The following is a 12,290-nucleotide window of genomic DNA, read 5'->3' on the forward strand; positions in this document are numbered from 1 at the left end:
GAAGTCCACCTTGCAAGGAGGTGCCCAGTGTTCCAGTTCCGCTCCTATATCATGGCCAAGGGGAGGAACACCAATGGAACTGGTTATTTGCGTTATTAGTAAGTTGTGCGCCGTGAGTTCAACAACGACTTCCGTGAAGAAAAGATCAAAAATCCACGCAAGGATTCATAATACAACAATCAATAATGTACATATTAGTGCTTTGATTGATGGGGGAGAAATTTATGATCTTCTCGGTAAGAGTTCTTACTCTCGTTCGAGCGCGTTCTTACAGATAAGTACGAGAGTATCATAAAACTGTTGCCAAAGTCACTTGTTCTTATTGAAAATGAAGTTTTATGTGATGCATCCGAAGTGTTCTTGAAGAAGTATTTAAAACCAAAAACGGTTCAAGATCATTTCTACTGGGTGAAAATGACTATAAAACCTTATTCTTCTGCAAGTCTACGATAAAACTATCATAAAAATAAATAAAGCCAGTTAGAATCTAAATTGTTACTTGGGTATTTCGTTTGGAAGATTTTTGTACCATGTTGTCCCGAATATATTCCGATGTTTATTAAGGTACATCTACTTCCTGAATGAAGTTTCTCCGGTCACCATTTTATTAATTTTTCTCTTAAAATTTCATATTAATGTTAAGAAAATATAATGAATGATTAAAATTACAAAATTATATTTACAATCATCATCATTATTTTTATAAACCCTCATAGCGGCAGCAAAATTTTTTAAAACAAAATAATATTTATTTTTGTTTCTTGTTTTTTTTTTCATCTATTTTTTTCAAAAGTTCTCAAAAAAAACTCTTTTGTTTTCAGAATATGTTTCTGTTTTAATCACCTGGCTTGGAGATGACCTGAAATTTTCGGCCCTTTTCCGAAACGTTTTTTGGCTCTTTTTCAAAATGTACACATTATTATCAGATTTCTTTCCTATGTTATGCATATGCATAAGAACTTGAGCTAAGTTAAATAAGATTTGGAGAACGTTTGATTAAGAAACCGTGAGAGCAAAAAGTTCTCCGTAAAAAGGGGCCTACACAATCGGGTCAGTACTGTATTTTGATTGTGCTTGGGAGACTGATATTCCCATGTACAATGAGGGGGTCGTAAGTAACAAAACCTTGTTTTGAGAAAATCTACTTTGAAATTTCATACAAATTACAGCCGAACAAACAAGCCAATTTTCAGCAATTTGTTTTTTCTGTTGGACGTTAAAATCATCTGAACATATTATTGAAAAGCTTGAAAATATTGAGTTTTGTGGGTATACTTAACTCAAAACGGACTGAAATGTCACTTACCTACACCTATTTGCATTTGGGCCTCTTGAATGTTTGACATTGTGTTTTCAGTTATCATCCTTAGCAATTTAAGTTATCTTCCTCTTCTTTCTGGAATTACGTCTTTAACCTTCCTTAGTCCTTAACAAAAAGTTACAAATTGTGACTTAGGGTCGTTTTCGACCCGAAAATTCAAACAGCTTGCAAAAATCAGTGTGTTGACCGAATTTAGTTCTGTTGGACTTAAATGAAAGGCACACATGTTCAGAAACCCTCCCAGAGATCCGGATTTGGTCACTATGGCCACCGGGAACCTGCTACATCTGAAAAAAGTCCCTATAGAGACCTTACTCTGACAACCTGTAGTTTCGTAACTAAACAAGTAATATAATTTAATTAACTCATTACGCGTGGTGAAGATGGACAAATTATGGGTGAAATTATGAAAATATAAGCATCAATTTATAAGTAATCTAAGCCGTCCTCATATTGTTGAATAGGTATTCACATGGACTGTGAATAGAGATTCTCAAATCGCTTAGTTATTCATACCATTTGGTACAAAAACTGAAATGTCCCACAATACGGGTATCTCCGGTGGTCATTCCTGAGTTATTCCGGTAGCCCAGAAGAACCAAAGTGACCATTTAACTATAATTGAACTAGCAGAGTCACAAGGATTCAAAATCATGAAGATTGAGCCGGCGCATGCCTAGTTTTGATACTAAAACTTTGTGGTCCCATATTACGGGTTTCCCGGTGGCCATTCCGGTGCTCCGAAAGGTCCAGAATAACCATAAATTCATCTTTTTGGCAAAACACATCCAAATATTAAAAATCGTACATAATTGGGCACAATTCATTTGGTTTTGGGACATAAATCTTTCATCGATTTGTCCAGATCGGTCACCTTCCGGGACTCCATGAACCGGTTGCGCATGGACCATTATGGACCGATTTTTTCAGGGGATGTGCGCCGGTAATTGATTCCTTATTACAAAAAAGTTGTATGCCAAAATATCATTCCACCGAATAGTACTGATGTGAATTACATATACAAAACTGCGATGGAAACTTACTTTTCGGATGTTCCGGATGTCCGGAACGGGGTATGAATAACTAAGCGATTTCAGAAACTCCATTCACAGTCCACGTGAATACCTATTCAACAATATGACAACTACAGGTTGTCAAAGTAAGGGTCTCTAAAGGGACTTTTTTCAGATGTAGCAGGTTCCCGGTGGCCATAGTGACCAAATCCGGATCTCTGGGAGGGTTTCTGAACACGTGCGACTTTCATTTAAACCCAACAGAACTAAATTCGATCAATACACTGATTTTTGCGAGCTGTTTGAATTTTCGGGTCGAAAACGACCCTAAGTCACAATTTGTAACTTATTTTATGGAAGCTCCCCTAGGGGTCATTCAAAACTTTTGTTTTCACAAAAACAAAATTTCTCACAAAAAAATAATTGTCAGAAAATTTCAAATTGCTAGGATATTTCAATCAAAAGTTACATTGATTTGAATTTTGGAATGGGTCGAAAAAAAAACCAAGGTCCTTACTAAGGTTAATAAGATAGAACCTGCTTCTAAATATAGTGTTCGATTAGCACTTCCACTTCATTTATTAACTTTGAATTGCTGTTTTTTATCCTTAAATTTCTTTATAGCAGTTAAGTTAACATGTTTGAGGAAAAAATATGATTTTAATGACACTCAAAAAATATTTTACTTAAATACTGTGAAAATCCCAAAAAACCTGAAAATTAAAATCTAAAACAATATGCAGTTTTTTTACATTTAATTGACTTTAGAAGCCAAGTGAACATATTTCAGTATAAATAATATGTTTGACTACACTCAAAATTTATTTCACTTAAAACTGTGATATTCATAGTTTTTAGGTAAAATAATGTTTTTGTGTGATCAAAAATTCCTCTTTTTATTAAACATGTTCACTTAACTGCTTTAAATAAGTTTATCTTGAAAAAATTCAATGTCAACACTTTGAATTTCCATTAACAGGCAAACAGTCTTATAAAATATTGTTGTTCGTAGTTTCTTAGATAATATAAATTTTGAGTGTGATCAAAAATTTATTATTTCACTCAATAATGTTCATTTGTCTTCTTCTATCAATTTAATGTAAAAAAAAACTACATATCATAGCCTTGGATTTTTATTTAGAGGCATAACATATAAAAAATGGGATTATTCGTTTTTTTTTCAAGTAGGGGAACTTACGTATTCTCGGCAGCTTAAGCCAATGCCGTGCTTCTTTTGTAATTTTCTCGGACATCAGTAGACAAATTCCGTGGTTTTCTATTTACATTTATGCGTTGCTCAATCCTCTATCGATTCACACCGACAGACTTGTCAAAATGCTTTTGGAAACGTTTTTACAACGCTGCGAACATCCCTTGTCAGTGTGACTATTGTCGGCAGCCTCAATCTCTTCGGCAACTTTCCCATAACAACTGCTGGTGAATCTCTTCGGCAGCTCCAAATCAGTCGCATTTTGAGGCGTGCTCATTTGAATTGATGACATCTCCGGCGATATCGTTTGTTTAGTCTCGAAAATCTCGCCAGCGGGAAGCGGGCAGAACAAAGAATCAACTGAATGTTTCCACTGATGTATTTTGATAGAAAAATACTGTATATTTGGAGTTTGAAATTTGGTTGCCGATAATAGTCGAATGGTGCCGAAGTCGTAAGTCTCCCTATAAGAAATTTTGTGGGCATAACTTCTATTAGTAAATTTATAACGAAAAAAATAAATATCATCGCTTTGAATTATGATTTACAGGCAAACAGGCTCATGATGAAGGGTTTTTCTTAGTTTTTTTTATGTGACATAAATTTCGAGTGCAATCAAAAATTTACACTATTTCTAAAACATTTACTTCTACAATCAATTTGATGTTAAAATATAAACAAAATGTTATTGCTTTGATTATTTCTGTACAAGCATAAAACCTATTACACTAGGTTTCACGTAGTTTTTTTTTTTTGTAAAATTATGATATTGAGTGTAATCAGAATTTGTATGACTTCTCAAACATATTAACTTGTCTTCTACAATCAATGCATGTTGAAAAAACTACAAACAATCGATTTGAGTTTTTATTTATCATCATATATGTTTATTAAACAGGGTCGTAGAATCTTAGGGAAAAAAAAATTTTGAGTGAAATCAGAAATCTTCTTACACATGTTCATTTAACTTCTATAAGCAATTTCATGTCGAAACAACTACTTATCATTGCTTAGAATTTCGATTTACAGGCAAACAGGCTAATGAAATAAGTTTTTTTTCTGTTTCTAGGGTTATATAAATTTTGAGTGCAATCAGACATTTCTATTTCTGCACAATAATGTTCAATAGACTTCTGCAATCAAAGTAATGTCAAAAAAACTACACATCATTGCCATTGTTTGATGTTTGTTTCTATGTTATTTACGAAAAAGTATCGATTTCTATAGAAATTTCAAACGTTGCCCATCCCTCAGATTTAAATCAGTGGGAGAGGAGGATCCTTATCATGGATCAAATCGACTCATATAGGGAGCCAGATCCAATTCTTGGCATTTTAGATTCACTTCGGCAGTGCGGTTTTTCGAAAGCGACAGAGCTCATAAGTATTTGGTCACAATATGCGTCGTACTGAAACGCTTCTTATTTGCCATTTTCCAGACAATTCGACCGAGAAAAACCCCTCATGCCAAAGTGAATCATGGAAGTGTCCAAGTGGTGTGTTAGTGGAAGCATACGTTTTGGCGTTTCGTTCGAAATAGTCTCATTTTTTATTCATAACTATGGTATGGTTTTCAATGCCTCACAGTTATGAATCAACAAGTCTAGATATATGTGTTAGACATTTTTATTGTCTACGGATGAAAATAATAATAATAAGAACATTATAATTAATTGGGATGCTGTTATTTATTTATAGTTCACGTGGATAAAATGTGTTCTGCGTAATTAAAACTCCTTTCGATGAAATATTCTCCGTTTAATCCAGCTTCGATCCATACCTGTGTGCTATCCATACATAATTGTGGGGTGACTGTACATTGGTTGAATATATAATTAAATGTCTTGAAGTATTCAATGAATTAGTTTTACACTAGAAAGTGATGTATTATATTTATAATTGAACATGTAATAAAAATCATAACCTTTCTTTCTAAGCTATTTTTATTTGATTAGAATCACGGTGCTCCAATTACCGTTATTATCAAATAAAATATACCATCCAAACGGCAGTCGGCAGTTGGTTCCTGACGTTGTTCTTCACCTCTGAGATGAATTTGAAAAAATCCTTAGTCAGAATTTTGAGTTACGCCCTTTTGAAGTTTATATGACAAAAATTACATGATGTATGCCACTTTAACTTGCTTAAACAAAGAGATTATTATAAAATTTTGTAGTTTTGTTTTTTTTCATCTGATTTAAGACACTTAAAATACTTTTTTATTAAATTTATCTAGACAGACATTTAAAAAGGGCAAATGCTATGTTTAGTTATTACTAATCAGCCAATACTTGAAACATGGTATCTACCAATCAATTCCTGATAGTGATTTTAAGAAATGGCCCAAAGCATTCAAATATGTTTGAACAATTCTTGGACAGGATATCTAGATACGCCCTTTTGAAGTGTAAGAAAGGAACACAGACAAACAGACGTCACACTCTCATCATTTTCCATCGACCACCTTTTTAACGGTCGGTTCAAAAATATGATAGGTGGCCAATCCACCACCCGTAGCGCTCGCATCGTTTTTGTTTGCGTTTGACGTTCACACACTACCGCCATCTGTTGGCCTGTCGGCCAAACACACTAATTTTAGCATTGGGCGCACATGTCCTCGTGACTATGATTTTGATCGAGATTTGTTCTAAGTGTTACGTCTGGTTGTCTGTGGAAGGAATATTGCATGGTGAATTTCGTTCCATCTAAAATCAACGGTTAGGTGCATACATAATCATTACACCTTTGCGGTTGTTCTTATTTCATTAAATTTAGCAAGTTGCAGAAAATTTACACGTACATATGTTTTCTAGACTGACATTAGAAAAGGGCCAAAATATAATTGAAATACATACAAATCAATATAGCTAAACAATGACTATATCAAAGTTGATCGTAACACTTGAACTTCACATAGCTGTATGTGTATCGTATATCTGTATTCTATTCAATTCTGCTTAATTCTTTTCTATTCTAGTCTGTTCTGTTCTATTCAATTTTACTCTACTTAAATTTATTTTATTCTGATCCACCCTACTTGTTCTTATACATATTTTTACAAATAGCTACTGTTGTAATCAACAACTGCGTGCAAATCATTTGAACGGTACACTTTCGAAGTTTGTACGACTTTAACACTTCAGTCGTCGCGTTGTTGTATTTTGTACAACAGTGGTGAAAAAAACTCGCTTATCGTACACAGCATCAGCGTGGTGGTTCTGAAGGTAGCAAACCGCGCGACGACTGAAAGATGAAAGATGACAGGTCTGTGAAAAAGCGCTTCGCACAGACTCCGACACCTGCTCATTTTGTCAGCCTAGCCCTCGACCAGTCGCATTGCAGAAGTATACATGAAACATGGTTATTTGATATTTCGAAGATTTCGGCAGACTCAGCTCCTCGCAGCCCTCGACAAACTTTCTTTCTTTCTTTCTTTATTTGGAGTAGGGAAAAGCCCATTTGAGTAGATCAACATTAGCGTCTTTCCCAAATGGGCGCATATTACCTTCAAAACTGGGATCCAGCTCGAATTAAAAACATTTAATACAAAATGCTTACATAAAAAATTAACATATATAAGTTAAAACCCTTATTTCAACTTACAGTGAAATAACCATTTGAAGCTTAATTTTCTTAGAGCATATAAGAAGCACGGATGAGGAGTCAGAATCTGTGCATAGCTTTTTTTCAAAGACCTGGGAGCGCTATAAAACCATACAAACATCGAAGGTGTACCGTTCAAATCTTTTGGGCGCAGTTGTTGATTAATACAGTGTCTATTTGTGAAAATATGTAGAAGAACAAGTAGGGTAGATCAGAATGAAATAAATTTAAATAGAGTAGAATTGCACACAATAGAACACACTAGAATGTAAAAGAATAGAATAGGATACAGACATATAATACATATACAGATATGTGAAGTTCGAGTGTTTCATCAACTTTGATATAGTTTGTTCAGTGATATAGTGATATCAGTGACATAGTGATATAGTTTGATTTGTATATATTTCAATTATACTTTGGCCCTTTTCTAATGTCAGTCTAGAAAATATGTGTATGTGTAAATTTTATGCAACTTGATGAATTGAATGAAATAAGAACAACCACAAAGGTGAAATGTTTGTGTATGCACCCAACCGTTGATTATAGAGGGAACGAAATTCACCATGCAATATTCTTTCCATACATTTAAAAAGGGCGTATCTAGATATCCTGTCCAAGAATTGTTCAAACATATTTGAAAGCATTCAAATATGTTTGAACAATTCTTGGACAGGATATCTACAGGACAATTTCCTAAAATCACTATCAGGCATAAGATTGGTAGATGTTAAGAGTATTGGCTGATTAGTTATAACTAAACATAACAATGGCCGTTTTCAAATGTCGGTCTAGAAAAAAGATTTTTTCAATATCTTAAACCAGATGAAAAAAAAACAAAACTATAAATTTTTTTCTGTTTGTTTAAACAAGTTAAAGTGGTATACATCATGTGATTTCTGTCATATAAACTTCAAAAGGGCGTAACTCAAAATTCTGCTTGTGGATTTTTTTTCAAATTCGGGCCAGAGGTGCAGAACAAAATCAGCAATCAACTGCCGACTGCCGTTTTGATGGTATATTTTATTTGATAATAACGGTAATTGAAGCACCGTGTAAAATGTTATTCATGATTGATTTTAAATCAAAGTGTTTAAAAAAATACTGTTTTAAACCCTACAGGTCACAGCTTCTCAAAACATCTTTGCTTATTTTCAATCCACTCTGACAACATTGAGCTTGTCCTACTCCAATCCAAACTGGTGTTGGGGGACTGGGGGTAATATGCCCACTAGGGTGATTCATATTATGAAAATGTTTGAAAATCCAATCTCCCATATGCTCCTCACCATTCTTACCATAAAAATAGTGTTCTGTGAAATTTTCAGCTTTCTATGTGGTGATTTAAAGGTGGCCCAAAGACAATATAGGTTTATATGGAAATTACTATGGAGAAATTTTAAGAAATGTTCCAAGTACGCTAGTACTGTAATGTAAATAGAAACTTATCATCCCATATTGGAAACTCATTCTTCAAACCTTAACGAAGGACGTTGCTGAAGAAACAAATCCATTTTGAGCTAATTTTGTTTGGGATTTCTGTACATGTTTGCAGGACTATAATCCCATATTAAGCTAAATAATAGCAAACAAAATCATGAATATCTCTTCTGCTATCCGTCGGATTGAATTTCTCTCTTCAGCAAATTTCTTTATTATGGTTTGAAGAATTAGTTTTTACTTTGGGCTTATGAATTTGTACTTACCTTACAGTACTAGCGTGTTTGGATCATATCTCAAAATTTCTCCATAGTAATTCCCATATGAACCTACATTGTCTTTGGGCCACCTTTAAATCACCACCTAGAAAGCTGAAAATTTCATTGAACACTACTTTTATGGTAAGCATCGTAAGGAACATATGGGAGATATGATTGTCAAACACTTTTAAATTTTGAACCGCCCTAATGCCCACGTTAAGGAAAGCAGCGATTTTAGGTGTGAAAAACAATGTTTTATGCTCTTTTTTAGTTATGGTCGGATAAACACACATGTTTTCTATGAAATATTAGAAACAGTTTTCAATTTTAGGTCTTTTGGGGTTTATAAATCAATTTTCAAAAAATGTTTGCTTAACTGCATATGTATTGTTTTGCGGGGTAAAACGCCCCGCTTGAGTTCGGTGTTACTCGTGCTGTAAACCTACGCACACAATCATGCTTCATCATGCTTACTTATATGCTGCATACATCCGGACGTTTGTTCAGATGTTATTGCTGATGCGAAAAAAGGGGTTTTGTAAGGTTCCAATTTGCGCGTAACTTCAACGTGGCATTACTTTTGGTAGAATTTGAATTAAAACGGCTGTTTTGGTTATGAAATAGGGGTGGGCGTTTTGCCCTACGTGTTGATTAAAGTTTAAGTCCTTCAATAAGCTTTTTAAGGACAAAATTAACATATGTTTTGCATGTGATACAAACTATGACAGAGCACAAGTTGGCTCTCGTCGATAATTTCAGAAATTTGGTTATTTTTCGACCTAAAAAATGGATTGTGCGATATTTGCCAGAAAACCATTCGCCAGAAAACTATTCGCCAGAAGGACATCCGCCAGAAATTACCATATGCCAGAAAACCATTTGCCAGAAAGTACCATTCGCCAGAAAACCATTCCCCAGAATAGAGCGTCCCCTATTTTTTTTTTTTTTTCAGATTAACCAATTGTAGGAGAAATAATCGAGCCAGAACGTTAAAAAATTTGTGAGATTGTTTTTGTTAGTTACTTAAAAAAGTACAGGGTATTTTGGACACCATCTCCAGTTGACTTAGTGAACCAGCTTAGAATATCCGTTTTGAGTATTGTGGTTCTAGTATTCTAATTGTTGGACTAGGTGCACATGACTTCCTTACGGTTCATAAAATATCGTTTTCTCGTGCATTCAACGATCAACATCAACATTTGAAGCTTTATAAGTATGAATTGAAAAGACAGCACTTAATCCTTTGGGACCGTGAAACTAGAAAGAAGGAAACATATAATAGAATCACAATTCCATTCATTGGAATCTGTTCCACTATGTATGAAAGATACTGCTTACTTATGTAAAGATTCGATATTCAGAATGACGGATAATAAAGTAATGGTTTTTAATATATGTAGTCCCAGTAAAATGGTATTATGGTTTGGAAGAATTCACAAGATATTTGCCCTTATTTTCAACCTAAGTTGTTCTTCAAAGTTTTGTGACTTCTCATGGACGAATTCATTGAATATTTACGAGACTTTTATATACGTTGCAACTATTTTTATACAAATGTTACAGCATGAGATTGTTATTTTATAATTAGTAAATTCCATACGATTTTCTTTCTGAATATTTCAGTTTCAATTAAATATTTTTTTTTTTTTTGGAATATGTTACAAGTGGTTCTCTCTTCTTTTCACCATAAGCTGTTCTTTATAGTTTTGTTGCGTCTTAAGGGCTAGTTCATTGGATTTTTACAAGATTTCGATATACGTTGCAACTAATTGTGCCGTCTGTACTATGAAGTAATTAATGCCTCCACTCGCGAACCAAAGTTACGTTTACAACTTTCATGAACTTTCTGACAAATAAGACAGTTGAAAAATTAATAAGAACATTCTATACATGAAGAATGGAGAATTCTGATTTGACTCTTTTTTGAATACTTTTTCATGTACTGAAATGTAAGCGACCATTATCACTAAAAAAATGTTTGGTTTATTCTTACCCGAACGTTGTACCCCCGAATATCATATCACCGAACGCCAGTTATCCGAATGACATTATTCCCCGCAATATATTCTTCCGAATGACCCAAAATTGTGGTATTAGGATAGAACCACCCACTTATACATTCTCGGGAATGGTACTTTCTGGCGAATGGTACATTCTGGCAAATAATTTTCTGGTAAATGATACATTCTGGCGAATGGTTTTCTGGCAAATATCGCACAATCAAAAAATGGTCTTGAAAACCGCACAAAATTGCAACGAAAACAGCGAAAAACGTTTTTATACGTTTTTTACAATTTTCTTGAAAAAAAAAACAGATAAAAATGTATTACGAGAAGCATTTCTATCCATCGTTTTCCCATATTTCTTCATTACCACCGGATGGCGGATTTCTGTGTCAAGGAACGCACTTCGTTGTGGATACCGTAATGTTGAAATACAAATGTGAAAGTTTCGTTCTTCTTTTAGTTAGAGGCAGACTGACATAGACATTCTAAACTGAATAGAAACGACGAAACCGACGGGTAGGGTGAAATGTTCGGAGTACAGTTGTGTTCATAATAATAGTAGTGAAAGCCGATTTTCATACAAAATGCTCAACTTTGGCATGCTGTAACTTTGTTTTCATATGAGCAATCGGCATGAAATTTTGGCAGTGAACTACAAATATGCTCAAATTCATTATCACAAAATTTGAAAATTTTCACACTACCGGCTAAAAAGTTAAGCACCAGGTGAAATCGCTCAAAATAATAGTAGTTTTTCTTTTGTAAATTTTTGTTCAGCAACAATTAAGTAAAAAATTGTTTTGTCTATACATTTAAAGCTTGGGTGGAAATGGTTGAAACGATGTGTAAAGAAAAATTCTAAAACTCAAAATACAGCAGATATTTAAATTATTAAAACTACTATTATTTTGAGCGATTTCACCTGGTGCTTAACTTTTTAGCCGGTAGTGTGAAAATTTTCAAATTTTGTGATAATGAAATTGAGCATATTTGTAGTTCACTGCCAAAATTTCATGCCGATTGCTCATATGGAAACAAAGTTACAGCATGCCAAAGTTGAGCATTTTGTATGAAAATCGGCTTTCACTACTATTATTCTGAACACAACTGTACATGGCAGTTTTATGGTGCCGCGCGCCACAGTCACCGATTTCAAATTTGGAAACTCGTAGTTTCCGTTTCCAGCAGGGGCTTTACAGCAGTAAATGCGTGCTAGAAGACAATACCAGAAGAAGGGTGAGCGGCGAAAGTTTGTTTTCCAACACAGTTTTAGACTAGGTCAACAGTGACTCCATGCGAGGAATTAACCTGGTTTCGTTCAGTTGAATTATGATTTGTCGTACATCCGGTCGTCCTTAATCTGTGTTATCTTTCTGTTTTGCTCGTTTTTTGTTCATTTAATTTTTTTTTTCTTCATTTCAGGGGTAACGTGGTTTAG

The 12,290-nt window shown here is 34.2% G+C and overlaps 1 protein-coding gene across 12 annotated transcripts in view; it reads left to right on the forward strand.

Annotated features, from left to right (window-relative positions):
* LOC5567272 overlaps positions 1-12,290 on the forward strand; it is a 286,367-nt gene that overhangs the window by 234,837 nt on the left and 39,240 nt on the right. The gene's annotated exons all lie outside the window — the stretch shown is intronic.

The sequence above is a fragment of the Aedes aegypti genome, chromosome 3, assembly GCF_002204515.2.
Source record: "Aedes aegypti strain LVP_AGWG chromosome 3, AaegL5.0 Primary Assembly, whole genome shotgun sequence".
In the NCBI taxonomy this organism is placed as follows: domain Eukaryota; kingdom Metazoa; phylum Arthropoda; class Insecta; order Diptera; family Culicidae; genus Aedes; species Aedes aegypti.